At 35.4% G+C, this 19,171-nt stretch overlaps 1 protein-coding gene and 1 long non-coding RNA gene across 2 annotated transcripts in view; one reads left to right on the forward strand and one right to left on the reverse strand.

Moving 5' to 3' along the window:
• GPC5 (glypican 5) overlaps positions 1-19,171 on the reverse strand; it is a 1,441,555-nt gene that overhangs the window by 498,322 nt on the left and 924,062 nt on the right. The gene's annotated exons all lie outside the window — the stretch shown is intronic.
• LOC111546592 lies at positions 2,744-12,012 on the forward strand. Its single transcript, XR_002732835.2, has 3 exons — positions 2,744-2,913; positions 9,913-9,963; positions 11,820-12,012. It is a non-coding gene; the product is annotated as an uncharacterized LOC111546592 (long non-coding RNA).

The raw sequence follows: 19,171 nt of genomic DNA on the forward strand, positions 1-19,171 counted from the left end.
GGGGGAGCAGTGTTCTTAGGTTTTAATACCGCAGATTCAGATGAGGTTTCCTTAGATAACTTAAAATATAATAAGGTTATGGATCGCTTATTTTTATGTAGCTTCATATAAACTACTTTCTTTATTGAGTATTGAATTTTGATTTCCCAGTTTTCAAAATCCAGTTATATTGAAAACAAACCACAAAACCTCCAAGAGAACTTAAATTTTTAATGAGAATGATTTTTCTTCAAATAGATAAAATATATACCTCTATGTATACATATATACTAATTTCGTTAATAACATAGATTTTTATAACATTTAGGCATAGAGCTGCAGAATATTTAAGCTAATCTGCATAAATCCTACTTCAATCTATTAACTGCTCCTCAAGGAGGTAACTCAAATGTAAAGCATCTAATTCCATCTCCCTTCATCATCGGTTACTTCTCCTCCTCTTCTCCTCTCCAACTGAATACCACCCTCTCTTTTACAGACAATGTTCACTGGCACTCTAAGACTATTTTCAGGCTAGGACGTTTGCACCAGTATTACATATGCCTGGAATGCTCTTCCCCCATTTTTTCGCATGGCTGGCTTTTGTGACTCGGATCTCAGTTTAAATCCCATCTCATCAGTTATGATTCTCTGACCTCCCAGAACACGGTAGCTTTCCAATTCATTCAGTAGTATGCACTCTTTTAAATCTTATCATTACCTAGTTTTATGTTTGTTTGCTTATTTAGTTCTTGCTCCAGCTATTAGAAACAATCACCACCATCATTGACTAGAATACTGCTAGGTACATAGTAAATTCTCTGTAATACTTGATGAATTAAGGAATAAATTATGAATGATAGTCTAAAATTGTGCAAAATGGGTTTTTGTCGCATTACTACTATTGATTAGTCAAAATTATCAAAATCATCTATTTAACCTGTTAGTAACTGATAAAGTGGGAAAAGGAGCAAAACTTGTAATATGCTTTGAACTATTTTTAAAATAAATCATATTAATCTTAGTTATATTACTATTATTGTATCAATAGGAAGTAGCAATTATAAAGATTCCACGATTTAATATGAAATAGCATGATTTCTTTGTGGAAAAGTATATCAATACAACTTATTATCAGAATTACTTGTCAAATTACAGAACAAAAGCTTTACAGTCTGCAAGTTCAGATCACACATAACTTTGTAATCACCACATTGTGAATTACATTTTGACAAGGTCAAACATGAAACATGTGTTAAAATGTTGGTAACAAGACTTATTAATAGAATGCATGGATAAAATGGCTTACAGATGTATTAACTTTATTCCTTTGAACATTGGCATATAATGACTCCTAAAAAATTACTGTTACAAAAAAGATGTATTTCAATTCAAAACAGCAAACTACTCTTAGTTGTCTACAGTGTAAATTTTGAACATTATTAATTAATTCATGTTCTATAGAAATAAATTTTAAGTAACCTCAAAATGCCTTAATAGGTTTTGGAATAGAATAGAGAATCATTTATTACCAGGTGTTTAGTGGTAAGATAATAAAGTCAACATTTAGCCATCCCCCAAAACTGCTAAGACTGTAATCATCATTTATTTTTGAACCTCAAAAACCGATCATTGAAATAATCTTAAACCTCTGTGCATGATATATTCTGGTTGTTTATATACACTTTGCTTTGTATTTATTTACTTAGTAATTTTTAATAATAACTTTTGCTCCATAAATCTACCAGTCAAAAAGAAAGTTAAACCAAAATTTTCCTTTCAATCCTACCTCTCCATTTTATAATCTGAAACAAATTGAGAATCTTTCCATTCCCATGCTTGTCCTTTCTTTACAATCAAATATTCCTTTATATGAAAGATTTCATGATGCATGCAATCTTTAGGAACATACTTCTATATTTTTCCAAGGTAAATCCATGTTGTTGTATACCATTATATTTCTTTTTTAAAAACTCATATCATCATATGACTTTGTGGCAGTATCACCACTGATACACATTTCAATTGTTTCTAGACTTTTCCTATTATGTACAGCATCATCATCAATTTTTTCTCCATTATCGTCCTATCTTATCTTGCAAACAGGTGTACATGGGCAGTCATTGCTCTTGGATATATACCAAAGATGTCTGGGTTTTCAAGTGCATAAATATTTTAATTTTGGTTAATAAAACTATTTTCAAAATTGGTTTACTAATGTATACTTCCACTAGTGATACAACAAGACACCATAGATACACATCTTCTCCAACATTGTTTTTCCAGACTTCATATTCTTGACAATGCGATGGGTGGAAAATGGCATCATGTGACTATGTTTTTTAGAATCTTCATGATCAATACTGTGAATGCCTATCATATGTTTACTGATCACATGCATTTTTATTTTTGTGAAATATCTACTTATGTCTTTTGGCAGTTTTCCATTGAATTATTGGCATTTCATTATTCATTTTTAAGAGTTCTTTATGTGTCCTTGATACTAATACTTTGCTAATTGTGTACAATTATCCAAGTTTGTAACCTAGCTTCTTGCTTAGTTTTTGGTAGCATTTTAAGAATTACTTCTCTTAATATAATTAAACGCATTTCCTGTTATAACCAACCTTTTTATGAATAACACGTATTACTTGAATCTAATAGATATTCATTTATATTTTTAGCCATGTTTTTTGACATTTTTACATAAATAATTTTTGGTGTCAATATATGAGTTATTCAATTTTTTTCATATGTTTTTCAGGTTCATTCGTGGAATAGCCCTTTCTCTGTTGCACTGATATGGCATGCCAATTTTGTCATATAACGAAGTTCCACACAAGCATGGTTCTGTTTCTCAGCATTCTGACTGTTTCTACACCTATGCCACCCTGAGTAACCAAAGCTCAAGAGTTGAGTCATCTGGTTTAACAGGTATCTCATCACTTCTCTTCTTCTGATCATCTTATATGTTCTTTGTTCTTTACTCTTCCACAAAAATCTTAAAATCACATTCTTGAGTTTTATAAATAACTACTTTGGAACTTTGATTGTAACAACATTGATCAATTTAGAAAGAATCACTATTTCACACTATTGTCATCTTGCCCATGAACATGATATGTCCTAATTGGTTCCTCTAATTCGTATCATTTTCTCTGTATTTTTTACATCATAGATTTATTCTTAGATACTTGATATTCTCTTATACAATTTTAAGTTATATATTATCTTTAATTAAACTTTCTAGTTTGCTGCCTTTGTATAGAAATGCAACTGAAATTTCGATAGTAATTTTCTTTTTACATCTATTTTTATCTACAATCTTGTTAAACACTTGTATAATTTCAAATAATTTGTAGGTGGATTCTTTTGTGTATTTCATGTAAATAACATCAAATGGAAAAATAACTATTTTTTCCTAAATTACAATCCTTATTTTCTTCTAATCTTTATTTTGGTATTGCCTGAGGTAGGGTCTCGAAAACAATGTTGAACAGAAATGTTCATTGTGGACTTCATAACCTTGTTTTTGTCTTTAAACATATTGCTTCCAATATTTTAATATTAAATATAATTTTATTTCATACTTTTAATAAATATGCATTAAGGAAGTAGAAATCAGCTGCTGATAAATTGTGTTATTTCAAAAAATGTATCAATTTTACCTAAATTTTAAAAATTATATAGTTGTTACTATTCCCACACTATTACTAAAATCTCTACTTTGTATGTAGTATCTTTTCATGTGTACATTTGTTATTTTTTGTCTTTTCCTGATAATCTGAATAGAAAAATGTCTATTTTCTTAGGGTTTTAAAAAATATTTTAAAATAATATTTAAAATAAGTGATATGTTATTGAAATAGAAAATAAAAACTGATTTAAAAATATTAACCAAGTACAAAAATGTTTTTCATTGTGGATGTTTGTGCAGCAAAGCTTCTGAAGACTTGTAGGCTTGAGAACACTGGTTGTACAACTTTATATTGAAATAGTCTTTTTTGTATACAATTTTAACTTTTGTTATTTTCATCAAAACTTTAAAGTCATTACACCATTGCCTTGTTTCCAGTGTTTGTGTTGAGAAATTTGATATCTATATAATTTTTATTCCTTTATGTGTGACTTATTGTCTCTCTAAATTTTTGAATTGTCTTGGTCTTTTAAAAACTATTTTATTGTAAATTGATGATTTATAACATATACTTATGGGGTAAAAAAAGTGATGTGATGGTTTATATATACAATGTGTAATAAAATTAAGCTAATTAATACACTTACCTCAAATACATCAATTGTGTGGTAAGAACACTTGCAATTTACTCTTAGCAATTTTGAAATTACAGTACATTATTTTCCCCTATATTCACCATGCTATGCAATAGATCTGAGCAAACAAGAACTTCCTTCTGTCTGAGATTTTGGGCCATTTGACCATAATCTCTCTCCTAATAGTTTTGTTTTTTAATTCTTGTCCCAGGGATAAAGTTACATGTGATCATTACGGTACTTGAGTGTTCTGAATATATGGCTCTGCTTTACTTCAACCACTGAGTTTTGTACTTTCATATCTATCATTATTAATTTGTGACTTTTTTGTTTCGGCTTAAAGAAGTCCTTTTAGCAATTCTTACAAGACTGGTGTAATGGTTATGACATCCCTTCATTTTGACGAAATGACAAACTTTCAGTTTGAAAATGACAAACTTTCATTTGTCTGGGAAAGTTAATATTACCTCCTCATTCCTAAAAGACCAGTTTTCTGATTAAAGTATTTTTGGTTAGAAGCTTGTATTTCTTTAGCACTTTAAATATGTCATCCCACTCTTTCCTAACCTGCAGTGTTTCTCCTGAGAAATCTGCTGATAGTGACACTTCTTTGTATGTGACGGGTTTCTTATCTTTTGCTGCTCCAGAAGTTTGTCTTTGGTTTTTGGTAGTTTATTATATGTCCTGATTAACTCCTCTTTCAGTTGTATTTGAGTGGAGACTTCTGTACTTCCTACACCTGGATGTTGGCATCTATTCACAGAATATGGAAGTTTTTTGTTAAGCCCTTATTTATTTAAATATGCTCTACAACCCTTGTTATCTTTATTCACCTTCTGCAGCTTCTATTTTGTAAAAGCTTGGTCTCTTCATGGTGTCCCATAATTCCTGCAGGATTTTGTTACATTTTTTTCATTCTTTTGTCTTTTAGCTCCTTTGATTGGATAATTGTAAATTTTGTTTTCCAGCTTACTGCTTTTTTCTGCTGCTTAATCACATCTTCTGTTTAATTTTTTTTTGTTTGTCTGTTTGTTTGTTTTTTTTTTTGAGACAGAGTCTCGCTCTGTCGCCCAGGCTGGAGTGCAGTGGCTGGATCTCAGCTCACTGCAAGCGGATTCACGCCATTCTCCTGCCTCAGGCTCCCGAGTAGCTGGGACTACAGGCGCCTGCCACCGCACCCGGCTAATTTTTTGTATTTTTAGTAGAGACAGGGTTTCACAGTGTTAGCCAGGATGGTCTCGATCTCCTGACCTCAGGATCCGCCCGCCTCGGCATCCCAAAGTGCTGGGATTATAGGGGTGAGCCACCGCGCCTGGCTAATCTTTCTGGTTTACATTTCAATCATTGTATTCCTCACCTCTAGGATTTCTATTTTTAAATTTTTTTTCTATTTTGTTGTAAAAGTCACTTTGTGAGTTGTGTTCCAAATTTTACATAATTTTTTAATCCATATATTCTTATCGTTTACTGAACTTCTTTAGGAAGTTTATCTGGAATTGCCAGTCATTGCAGAGATCTCCACTCCATTAGGACCCATTATTGGAGCTTTATTAATTTCCCTTGGAGTGTAACGATTCCCTAATTCTTCATTATCCTTGTGTGCTTGCATTGTTGTCTGTGCATTTGAGGAGACAGCCGCGTCTTCTGATCTTTTTAAATGTTACCTGGCAGGAATAGACCCTCGCTATTTAGGCCAGCCCATGACTCTGGAAAGGCCAGTTGGTGACAGTCCCAGTCAGGCAGATCTTGTTATGTATTCTCTAATTCATGGGGTCACTGACTTTGCTCTGATGTCAGGCGGGGCTGCTAGCTGAGTTCTGCCATCCAGCAGAATCGCTGGCACGGTTCTGCCATCAGGAAGAGCTGCTGGCTGGATAATGCTTTCCCTTCTATTCAGGCTAGGAAGTGGATGTATTTCCTGGCCAGCAAATTCTACTGTATGGGATCTGCAGTTGAGCAGGGCTGCAGGCTGTGCTCTGAAATTAGTCAGTCACTGCTTGGAACAGGCAGGACCACAGGCTGTGCTCCTTGGAAATACATGACTGAGGACTGCCTCCCACTCAGATGGAGGCCTATGGTGAGCTTTTGGCTGAGTGTCCGTTTCATCTCTCAGGTCAAGCAGGTCTAGCCTCTCTACTTCTCCAAAATGTATGGGGGTGGGAGTGTCCCTGCCTGGGCAGGGTCATTAGGTCATGCTCTGAGGTGAAGCACGGAGATTAGCTACCTAGAGACTCAATGCAAAATGAACTTCTTACCTTACTTATGAAGACAATCAGCTCAGTTTTAAAGAGTGGTTATAAAGTCAGCTGGTATCACCGATGGAGCTGTCAAGAACACAAAAATACCAGCGAGATCTGTACGCTGGTCACTATACGCTCTGCCTCCTTTGTTTCTATCTGACCCCAGGCCGTTTATGCCTTTAACCCCACTGTTCCCCATGAGTTGAGACTGAAGTGGGCTTTCTGGGAAGTGTCTCAGAGTGCTAGGGAAGATTGGATGCCTCCAGTTTTCTTCCCCCACTGTAGAAACTGTGTGCCCAGGGAAATCCTCTGTCTGGCATTGTGCTGACTGACTTCAGGAGGGATGAAGGACAGCATCATAGTGAAATCATTCCTACTCATCTAATTTGTTTTCCTTCAGTTCCACAAATTTCGTAGGTGTCTCAAGACAGTTGCCAAGTATTGAGGTTTTCAAAAAGATGTGTGGTCTGTAGATAGTTGCTAGTTATACTTTCTGTGGGTGTTGGGTGGCACGAGGGATTGGGGGCAGTTGGTAGAGATTGCAGCCCGAGACTTCCTATTCTTCTATTTTGCTGATGTCATCTCCATCTCTTTGTCTTTTAAATGCTACTACTATGTGTGGGTTTTTAGTTATTTTTTCTCTTTCACACATTAGAAAGTATACTTTATACTCTATATTTTGAAGTATACTTTATACTACATACATTCAGTCTGCCTTTTATATTTTTAAATGCCAGAACAGTCATTATGATTACTTTTCACACAGTTCTTCTTCACAATTTTACTTCTCTTTCTGTGATCTTTTGAAATATTTCTTTGGTCTTGGTTTTTGATTTGCTTATTTTATTATATATATATTACTATGATACTCTGAATTTATTTTCTTGAATGTTTCATGGATAATTGTTCTTGGTAATTCCTCATGTACTTTTATTTAATATTACCAACACTTTTCTCTTGATATATTATGCTGTTGTGTTTTTATTATGCTAATTTAAAAGTGCTGGTCCATCTGTTCTTAGTTTTGTTTCTGAGGAAATCAGTAATCCAGCATATTGCTTTTCTTTTAAAATCAATGATGTTCTCTTCAAATGTCTCATGATTTTGAGCTGTTTACTCATATTCTCATATTATATACTCAGTCAGCTAACATAAGAAAAAAGACCAAACTTCAGTCTTTGGGAAGAAAAATGCATTTAGTGGATAGTTGTTGCAATCAAAAGTTTGACTATGGAAAACTTTCAAGACTCACCCCTCTTTCTGCCCCCACATTGTTGCAAGCTGTTAAGAGAGCCTGATGCTTTCTCCTCTGGTACCGGCAAGAGATTCAAAACCACCTAAGACCCTTCCTGCAGTTGTGAACCTCACACTTTGACCACTCCTCCAAACCACCATAAAAATTCCAATCCAGTGTTTTTCCTTTTGTCAGTCATTTTTGGACCAAATTAGGAAGGCTGTCCTGCTCTCCCACAAAGCCTCATTCAGTAATAAGCCTCTTTACATAATTTTGGTGCATGTATAGCATCATCAGTCTTCCCATCTGAACCAAATTTTGGGTGAAGCCCTTCTAATTCTGCAGGGTGACCACTGAACAGTGATAGATGATGATATGGTTTAACTGTGTCCCCGCCCAAATCTCATCTTGACTTGCAGTTCCCATAATCCCTGCATGTCATGGGAGGGACTCGATGGGAGGTAATTGAATCATGGGGGTGGTTACAGCAATGCTGTTCTCATGAGTGAGTTCTCAGGAGAGCTGATGGTTTTATAAATATATCCTTTATAAAGGGTTCCCCCTCTTTGCTTGGCATTTCTACTTCCTCCTGCCATGTGAGTAAGGGTGTGTTTTCTTCGCCTTCTGCCATGATTATAGGTTTCCCAAGGCTTTCCCAGTCATGTGGAACTGTGAGTCAATTAAACCTCTCTTCTTTATAGATTACCCACTCTCAGGTATTTCTAGAAACCCTAGAAGGATATTCTTCTTGGATTCTAACCTCCCCACCCCCCAAATGTTGAAGTTTGAAGCAGGCTAGGCAAACAACTATTAAAAATTATTCCTCAATTATCTATTATCTCAGTTCCCAAAAAACAGGCTTCCACCATTTGTCCCAAAATAATGAAAGAGAGAAGACAATAGATTAGAGAAGATAGGAATGGATAGTAAGATATGCCCTGAAAACTTTTTAATATGGAAGGAAATCAAACGTTTCAAATTAATTTTATAAACAATATGTTTGAGCAGAATATAAAATCCTACATTTTGTTTATATTAATGATGAAGATTATGCTGATCAGTTCAAATGTTGGAACTGTGATTTTGGAACTACTACTGATATTTTATTGAAATGTGGTTAGAGTTAGAAAAATTACTGAAAATTTAATTTTGTAAAAATTATACTAAGATCTGTCCATCTTAAAAACAGAAGGCATTATTATAAATCAAGATAATTATATTATTGTGTTTCAATACATTTATGATTCATATCTAAATAGCTTAGTTTTGCCTAATTTGTCAAAAGCAGAATTTGAGAACTCACATAATGGAGTAAGTAGCTGTAAGAAAAATAAAATAGTAATATACCATAAAGTGATTTCAGTTCCATTTCAGAGGAAGGGAAAATAAAAGGAGCAGTTTAAGGACAAAAATACTAGCACAACTACAAAATCAAACTGAAAGCATTATACACTTTTTCATAATATAGGGCAATTGAACCTCACTTGCTCTTCCAAATTCTATGACTAACTTGCAATTTCCTGCTCTACTGGCCTCCTGGGATGAAGGCACAGACATATTGATCTAACTGACGGTGAAGTATCACTTTGCAGTAAGTGTCTAAGTGGTGTGGCAACAGCCAGTGCTTTCTGATAGCTACAAAGGAGGACACTACCAGATCTTGTTATTAATAAGATAAATGTTGTTTCTCTGTAAATGCAAAAGAAAACAAATTATTGTTGCAAACTTCACATCTCACTATGGTATAGTTTCATGTTATTACCTATTTAAATTATTTTAATTGAAATGATAAATATACAAATACCTTGTACATGATGAGGCAAAATATAATTTACTGAATAATGTTCTAATAAATGAAAGGGAAGTGCAGTGCTTGGAGATACTTGTACATAAGCACGATAAGAAAATATTTATAGATCTAAATAAATACCCTGAAGAGAACTCTGAATCTCTGACCAAAGCTAAAGTAATACAAAGTGGTTATATGTTTTTGGATTTGTTAGGAATTAGAACATTATCTTAAAAACAATGAGAATTAATGAAAGTGCTTTAATCCAGAGGCTGGAATTAAAATACTCATATTTTTCAAATAATCATTTATGATTGTCTTAGACTATTTGGGCTACTATAACAAAATACCTTAAATCTGGTAATTTAAAAAAAATAACAGAAATTTATTTCTCACAGTTCTGGAGGCTGGAAAGTGCAAGACCAAGACATGTATAGATTCATTATCTGGTAAGAGCCTGTTCCTCATAGACGGTAACTTATATGTGTCTTCACATGCAAGAAGAGGTGCACAAGCCTTCTCAGGTCTTTTTGATAAGGACATTAATCTCATTCATGAGGGCAGAGGACTCATGACTCAAACACCTCCCAAAGACCCCACATTCTTAATGCCACTTCTCAAAGGAAGACATCCCATTAACTGCGGATATACCCAAAGGATTATGAGTCATGCTGCCATAAAGACATATGCACACGTATGTTTATTGCGGCACTATTCACCATAACAAAGACTTGGAATCAACCCAAATGTCCATCAGTGACAGACTGGATTAAGAAAATGTGACACATATACACCATGGAATACTATGCAGCCATAAAAAAGGATGAATTCATGTCCTTTGTAGGGACATGGATGCAGCTGGAAACCATCATTCTCAGCAAACTATCGCAAGAACAGAAAACCAAATACCACATGTTCTTACTCATAGGTGGGAACTGAACAATGAGATCACTTGGACACAGGAAGCAGAACATCACACACCCGGTCCTATTGTGGGGAGGGGGGTAGGGGGGAGGGATAGCATTAGGAGATATACCTAATGTAAATGACGAGTTAATGGGTGCAGCACACCAACATGGCACATGTATACATATGTAACAAACCTGCACGTTGTACACATGTACCCTAGAACTTAAAGTATAATAAAACAAAATTTAAAAAAAAGAGAATGTAGACATATGTTTATTCAAACTTTCCTGAAATTAAAATAAAAATCATTATTTTCATCATGTTGCCAGCAAAGATTGCTTAAAATATGCCTATTATTACCAAATTTTTTAATAATGAAGATGGACTGTAGTAAGCAAATGCAATTTTGAAACCATGTGTTAAAGATAACTCCTTTGCTGCTTTAGTGCTTTATGAGAAAATAACATTCATTAGATAGCATTTTTGATTTTACAGCCAACTGGCCTATCAGATGACACTAAATGCTATATAGTACAAAATAGAAGGAGGAAAATGATTTCATTATTTTATGCATAAAAGCCAGATTGGGGTTTTATACCTATTGGGTCTAAAAGCCAAATATTTAGGCTTTTTTTTTAAAGCTACAGCAGTGGTTTATTTTATAATCAACACAACCATTTGTCTGATTTTATATTTTATATCTTAACAGTTTGAAGGTCAGCCCTTTCAAAAATCAAAGAAAAGGCAATTAAAATGACATTGCTTAAAATATTAGGGGAATGTCTCGAAGGAAAAAATTGTTAAAGTACTTGAAAATCCAAGACTATTTTTCATGTTGTAACTATTTTCAAACGTATTTAGGTTCAAAGCCAGGAGCAGTGGCACAGCATCTGTTGTTTCAGCTACTCGAGAGGCTGAAGCTGGAAGATCACTTGAGGCCACGAGTTCAACACCAGCCTGGATGACATAGAAAGATTCCCATCTCTTTTAAAACAGATTCAGTCAGATTTGAGAAACTGGGTGTAGACACTCTAGGAACTGATTGCATTCGCTTGCTTAATGTTCATTTTTGGCTTGGATCATGAATATAGTCTTTGAATGAAGGGTTACTTTCTCCAATTTGACCTGTTTTCACCATTGTATACCATTACTGTTTCCTTGAAAATAAACTACATAATTAACATTTTCATACAACTTAACTATGGAAATGTGGAATATGTAACATTTCCTGATTGTGACATTAATAATCCGGAATTCCATCTCTACTCAAACATCATCAAATACTAAGGCAGTATTAATTTTGGTAAAATATTTAAACATACACCTTAGTTTGCTATAAAAAGTAAACACTTAGCTAACGTGCTCATTTTCACATATATATATTTTTTGTTCATAGGTACAGATATCCTGCGTATTTTTTGGCCTCAAAGAAATGTTTTTGAAAATTTACATGTGTGTTTGCATTTATCATCATAAATACATTTAATTCATTGTAAAGACATAGCCAGAAATATAATCAGCTATCTGATAATTATAAGGTGTTGATTAGAAAATAGGTACTTACTTTAAATAGAATTGTTATTAAAATATCTTGCTTTACCTGCCCTTAAATGCCTTTTGAGAATGTCATGATCTGCAGAAACATAGATTTATTGAAATTAATTCTAAAATAGCACAGCATTTGCAGTGGTCTTGGTAATTCTCTAGCTCAGATATATAAGCTCAGATTTTTGTATATATTCACTGAACATTTTTCGGTGTGTATGAGATCAAAGATTCTTAATCATACTCCAAATTGCATACTGCTAGCTAATTGGGTAGTTATAATATCATTTAGTTCATTTCTTAATGGAAAGTTGGAATAAACATAGCAGAAGTATAGTTAATGTTTTAAAGGATGATTCTCTGTATATATTTCTCAATTTTGATGAGATAAGATGAGCCCGTCTTATCCAAAGACTTAATGGCTTCTTAAAGATATCCTTGATTACTCAAATACACAAGGCATTCTTATTGGAAATCTTATTGAAGTAAATATTTATAACTTGAAAATGATTCCCCAAAATTAACACATCACAACATAATAAAACATTTTGCCCTGAAGACAGTCTTTATTACCAGCAAGACAAGCACGAAGAAATACTGGGAAAAGAGAATGCTGTAGTCAAATATCATAACGCATATATTATATATAATACATAATATAAATACGTATGATACACACATACAATATATGTATGTACTAGATTCACCTCTATGATCTGTTCTTTGACTACAAATATTTTGAGATAATCTAGCTATAAGCTATCATAAGCTGTCAAGCCATCAGTTAATACTAATTTTTTAAAGCAGTTTTAGGTTACAGCAAAAATTGAGAGGAAGATACAGAGATTTCCCACACACCTCCTGCCTTCACACATGCGTAGCCTCCCTCATTATCAACATCACACACTAAGTGTTACTTTTGTTTTAATTGATGAATCTGCATTGACATACATAATTGTGCAAAATCTAGAGTTTACATTAGGGTTCACTGTTGATATTGTACATTCTTTGGGTCTGGACAAATGTATAACAACATGTATCCACAATTAGGGTACTATGGAAAATGATTTCAGTTCCATATAAATCATCTGTGCTCCATTTTTCATCCCTCCCACTCCCCAACCTCTGGCAGCCACTGATTGTTTGTTACTGTCACAATTCTGCCCTTCGCAGAATGTCATATTGTGAGAATCACATCGTATATAACCTTTTAAGATTGGCTTCTTTTAATAATATACATGTAATGTTCTTTCCATGGCTTGACAGCTTATTTCTCTTCAGTGCTGAGTAATATTCCACTGTAGGACGTACTGCAGTTTATTTATGCATTTACCTACTGAGGGGCAACCTGGTTGCTTCCAGGTTTTGCCAATTATGAATAAAGCTGCTGTAAATATCCATGTGCCAATTTTCACGTGAATTCATTTGGGCACTGCGATTGCTGGAACATATGGTAAGAGCATATTTAATTTTGTAAGAAACTGCCAAACAGTCTTCCAGAGTACCATTTTGCATTCCCAGCAACCACTATTGATAGTTCCTGCGGCTCCACATCCTTCCCAGCATTTGGTATTTTGAATTTCGACCATTCTAATAGGTATATAGTGGTATTTTATGGTTGTTTTAATTTGCATTCCCCTGATGATCTAAAATGTGCAGCATATTTTATATGCTTATCTTTCATGAGGTGTCCTTTGAGGTCTTTGTCCAATTTTTTTCATCAGGTTGCATGTTTTCTTGTTGCTGAATTTTATGTATTTTTATATTTCAGGATAACAATCCTTTATCTGTCGTATCTTTTGCAATTATTTTCTACCGGTTTATGGATTCACCTCTCATTCTCGTCATATTCTTTCACAGAGCAGAAGTTTTTAATTTTAATGAAGTCCAACTTACCAGTTATTGCTTTCACAAATTTTGCCTTTGGTGGTATATCTAAAAAGCCTTTTCCATAACCAAGTTCAGGTAGCATTTTACCTAAGTTATCTTCTAAGAGTTTATACTTTTGTGTTTTACATTTAGGTCTACGATCTATTTTGAGCTAATTTTTGTGAAGGGTGTAAAGTCTGTGTCTAGATTTCCTTTGTAAAATTTTGCATGTAAATCCAGTTGTTCCAGCGTTATTTCTTGAAAAGACTATTTTGCTCCATTGCATTTCCTTTGTCAAAATCAGTTGACTATATTCATGTAGGTCTATTTCTAGGCTCTGTAGTCTGTTCCACTAATCCATCTGTCTATTATTCTTTCGTGAGTACCACACTGTCTTGATTACTGAACTTGATAATATGTCTTGAAATCTGGTATTATCAGTCTCCAACTTTGTTCTTTTTCAATATTCACTCCTTTGTAATTCTCCTTCAATATGGCTACCGTGTACCTTTTATCTCTCCATATAAACATTAGAATCATCCTGACAATATAAAATAAGTTGCTGGGAGTTTAACTGGGATTGCACTGAATCGATAAAGCTGTGAAGAACTAACATCTTGACACTATTGAGTCTTCCTATTTATGAACATAGACTATCTCTCCATTTGTGTAGTTCTTCTTTGATTTATCATAGTTTGTTTTCCTCAGACAGACCTTGAAGATATTTTGTTCAATTTGTACCTATTTTTTTTGGGGGGGGGGGGGGGGCGGTGCTAACATAAATGGCATTGTATTTTTTATTTAAAATTGCATTTGTTCACTAGAGCTATATAGGAAGGTGATATGGTTTGGCTGTGTCCCCACCCAAATATGAGATTTGGATACCTATTTTTGGTATCCAAAAATACCCCTGTGCCATGGGAAGGACCCAGTGGGAGATAACTGAATCAGGAGGGTAGGTTTTTCCCATGCTGTTCTCATGATAGTGAATAAGTCTCATGAGATCTGCTGATTTTATAAAGGGCAATTCCACTATACACACTTTCTTATACATGCTGGAAGACCACTTGAGGCCAGGAGTTCAAGACCAGCCTGGGTGACATGGAGAGATTCCCATCTCTTTTTTAAAAATTAGGTTCAGTCAGATTTCAGGAATCAGGAATAGATACTCTATGTTTTGATTGCATTCACTTGCTTAGTGTTCATTTTTGGCTTGGATTATGAACACAGTCTTTGAATGAAGGGTTACTTTTCCAAATTTTACCAGTTTTCATCATTATATACCATTATGGTTTCCTTGAAAATAAACTACATAATTACCATTTTCATGTAACTTTACTATGGAAATGTGTAATATGTAACTATTTCCTGATTGTGACCTTAATTAGTAATCCAAAATTCCATCTCTACTCAGACAACATCAAATACCAAGACAATACTAATTTTGTTAAAGTGTTTAAAGGTACATCTTAGTTTGCTACAAAACGTAAACACTTAGCTAACATGCTAATTCTCGTATGTTTTTGTTCATATGTACAAAAACCATGCATATTTTTGGCCTCATACAAATAAAAAATGTTTTTGCAACTTATGTGTGTATGCATTTAGCATCATAAATATATTTAATTCCCTATAAAGACATAGCTAGAAAAATAATCAGCTACCTGATAATTATAAGTTACTGATTAGAAAATACGTATTTCCTTTAAATAAAATTGTTATATTAAAATACCTTGCTTTACCTGCCCTTTAATGCCTTCTGAGAATGTGAGACCTGCAGAAACATGGATTTATTGAAACTAATTCTAAAATAGCACTTTGCAGTGGCTTTGGTAATTCTCTAGCTCGGATGTATAAACTCAGATTTTTATATACATCCAATGAACATTTTTCAGTGTGTATGAGATTAAACATACTTAACCATACGCCAAATTGCCCACTGCTAGCTGGAACTACTACACTGCAAAGGAGTAACAGGAAGACGTTGAAATAGTTTGGAGGGCTCAGAAGAAGACAGGAAAATGTAGGAAAGTTCAGAACTTCATAGAGACTTGGCAGGCTCAGAAGACAGGAAGAGGTTGGAAAGTTTGGAACTTCCTAGAGACTTGTTGAATGACTTTACCAAAATACTGAGAGTTATATGGACAATAAAGTCCAGGCTAAGGTGGTCTCAGATGGAGATGAGAACTTGTTAGGAACTGGCGTAAAGTTCTCTCTTGCTATGCAAAGAGACTGGCAGCATTATGACCCTGCCCTAAAGATCTGTAGAACTTTGAACTTGAGATGATTTAGGGTATCTGGCGGATGAAATTTCTAAGCAGCAAAGCATTCCAGAGGAAGCAGAGCATAAAAGTTTGAAAAATCTGTACCCTGACAAAGCAGTAGAAAAGAAAAACCCATTCTCTGGGCAGAAATTCAAGCAAGCTGTGGAAATTTGCATAGGTAATGAGGAACAGAGTGTTAATCACTAATACAATGGAGAAAATGTCTGCAGGGCATGTCAGAGATCTTCATAGAAGCCCCTTCCATCACAGTACCAGGAGAGGAAAAATGGTTTCTTGGACCAGGACCAAGGCCCCCCTGCTTGTGGGGCTAAATGATTCTTGTCATATCATTTAGTATTCAGCCTTGAGACTAAATGCCCTGTGCCCCAGGCACTCCAGCTGTGGCTAAAAGAGACCAACATACCGCTTGGGCCATGGCTTCAAAGGTTTCAAGCCCCAAGCCTTGGCAGCTTCCATGTGGTGTGGGTCCTGCAGGTACACAGATTGCAACATTTGAGGTTTGGGAACTTCCACCTAGATTTCAGAGGATGTATGAAAACGCCTGGATGTCTAGGGCGAGGTATGTTATAGGGGTGGAACTCTCATGGAGAACCTCTGCTATGGCAGTGCAGAAGGGAAATGTGGGGTTGGAGTCCCCCCTCAACCCACAGAGTCCCCACTGGGGCACTGCCTAGTGGAGCTGTGAGAAGAGGACCATCGTCCTCCAGACCTCAGAATGGTCGTTCCACTGACAGCTTGCACCGTGCACCTGGAAAAGCCTCAGACACTCAGAGCCAGCCTGTGAAACCAGTCAGAACAGAAGCACTGTACCCTGCAAAACCACAGAGGCAGACCTTCCCAAGGCCATGGGAACTCACCTTTTGCATCAGTGTGACCTGGATGTGAGACATGGAGTCAAATGAGGTCATTTTGGAACTTTAAGATTTAATGACTGTCCTGTTGGATTTTGGACTTGCATGGGGCCTGTGACTCCTTTGTTTTGTCCAATTTCTCCCATTTAGAATACGTGTATTTACCCAAAGCCTGTACCCCCATTGTATCTAGGAAGGAACTAACTAGCTTTTGATTTTACAAGTTCATAGGAGTAAGGGACTTGCCTTGTCTCAGATGTGGCTTTGGACTTGGACTTTTGAGTTAATGCTGGAATGAGTTAACTCTCTGAGGGACTGTTGGAAGGGCATGACTATTTTTTTGTGCTTTGAACTGTAAGGACATGATATTTGGGAGCAGCCAGGGGCAGAATGATATGGTTTGGCTGTGTCTCAGCCAAATCTCATCTTAAATTGTAGTTCCCTTAATCCCCATGTGTCATGGGAGGGACCTAATGGAGGTAATTGAATCATAGGGGTGGGTTTTTCTCATGCTATTCTCATAATAATGAATAAGTCTCATGAGGCTTGGTGGTTTTATAAATGGGCAGTCTCCCTGAATATGCTGTCTTGCATGCTGCCATATAAGACATGCCTTTGCTCCTCCTTCACCTTCCACCATGATTGAGAGGCCTCCCCAGCCATGTGGAACTGTGAGTCCATTAAACCTCTTTTTCCTTATAAATTACTGTCTCAGGTATTTCTTCATAGCAGTATGTAAATGAACTAATACAGAAGGCAACTGACTATGTATATTCCTACAACCTTGCTATGATCAATTAGTTCCAGAGGTTTTGTCCGTTCTTTCAGATACTTTACATAGACAATCATGTCATCTGAGAATGAAGACAATTTCTTCCTTTTCTATATGTATATATTTTATTTCCTTTTGTCATATCATTTGCTAAGAAAAAGGAAATACAATATATGCATATTGAAAAGGATGTATTATGTTTAAAAGTAGTATTTCTTCCAGTATGATGCTTAATTAAACATAATGTTCTCCATTTCTGTCTCAATATTTTTGAGCCATAGCATTTTTTTTTTTTTTTTTTTGCCTAGGATTTCTATCTCTGTTTAAATTGCCCACCTGTCCTTTCATTTTATCTACTTTATTTATCCATTAAGAACCCCTAGCATATTAATCATGTTTGTATAAATTCCCAGTCTGAAAATTCTAATATCCCTGTCATGACTGCTTGCTCTGCCTCTTCAAATTGTGGGTTTGTTTCTTTTTGGCCTTTTGGTATGCCTTGCAATTCTTTCTTGATAACTGGACATGATGTAGACAGTAGCATGTGGCAGTAAAAGGATGGCTGTAAACAGTTCTTTAATAATGTGGTAGTAGGGTGTCAGGGACAGGAAGTATTCTACAGTCCTGTGATTCAGTCTCAGTCTTTTATTAAGCCTACGCCTGTGGACTGTGAACTTCAAAAGTGCTTCTCAGCACCACCACCTCATAAATAGAAAACGAAGGCTAGAGTAGGCCAAAGGCGGGTATTTTCCTCCTCCTTTGTGGATGGTTAGAGTGGGCTGAAATTCTGTATTTCCCTCCCTCCATGTAAGAGGATATAAGTGGCTGAAATTGGGCATTTCCCCTCCCCTAGGTTCTGATAAAACCCCAAGAGGATAAAGCTCTGATTAAAGAGTTTCTCCGGAGTATAAACCTTTCTAAGAAGAGAATGCTCTGGCATATTCTAAGGAGATTTCTTTTCCTATCCCCACACCAGAACAATGAAGAGACTTTTCTCTGATATTGACTGAGAGAAGTGGGTCGAGTTCCTGGAGGTAAATCTCACAAAAGTGTGAGCTCCATTTTGTGGGTTCCCCTGGAGTTTTTAATTCTCAGACTTGTCCACTTTGTGCCCCCAGCAATTCAACTATATTTCAGGTTTACAACCCAGTCCTCATTCCTGCCAAGGTTTTCACTGGTGAGACTCTCCTCTGGTAACCTGTGACTCAATGTATTCACTTGTCTGTCTCTTCAATCTCCAAAACAGTGAAGAGAACTGTTTTCCATCACCTCTTTTATTGATTTAATAAAAGCTGACTTATCAGTCACTCCACTTTTTGCTGTTGTTAGAACAGAGTTGTGACTTATAAGTGGAACTGGAAACCAGAAGTCTCAGCACTTTTAATTTAATGGATGTTCTAGGAAAAGAAAGTATCCACTTTCTTGT

The sequence above is a fragment of the Piliocolobus tephrosceles genome, chromosome X (assembly GCF_002776525.5).
Source record: "Piliocolobus tephrosceles isolate RC106 chromosome X, ASM277652v3, whole genome shotgun sequence".
Classification (NCBI taxonomy): domain Eukaryota; kingdom Metazoa; phylum Chordata; class Mammalia; order Primates; family Cercopithecidae; genus Piliocolobus; species Piliocolobus tephrosceles.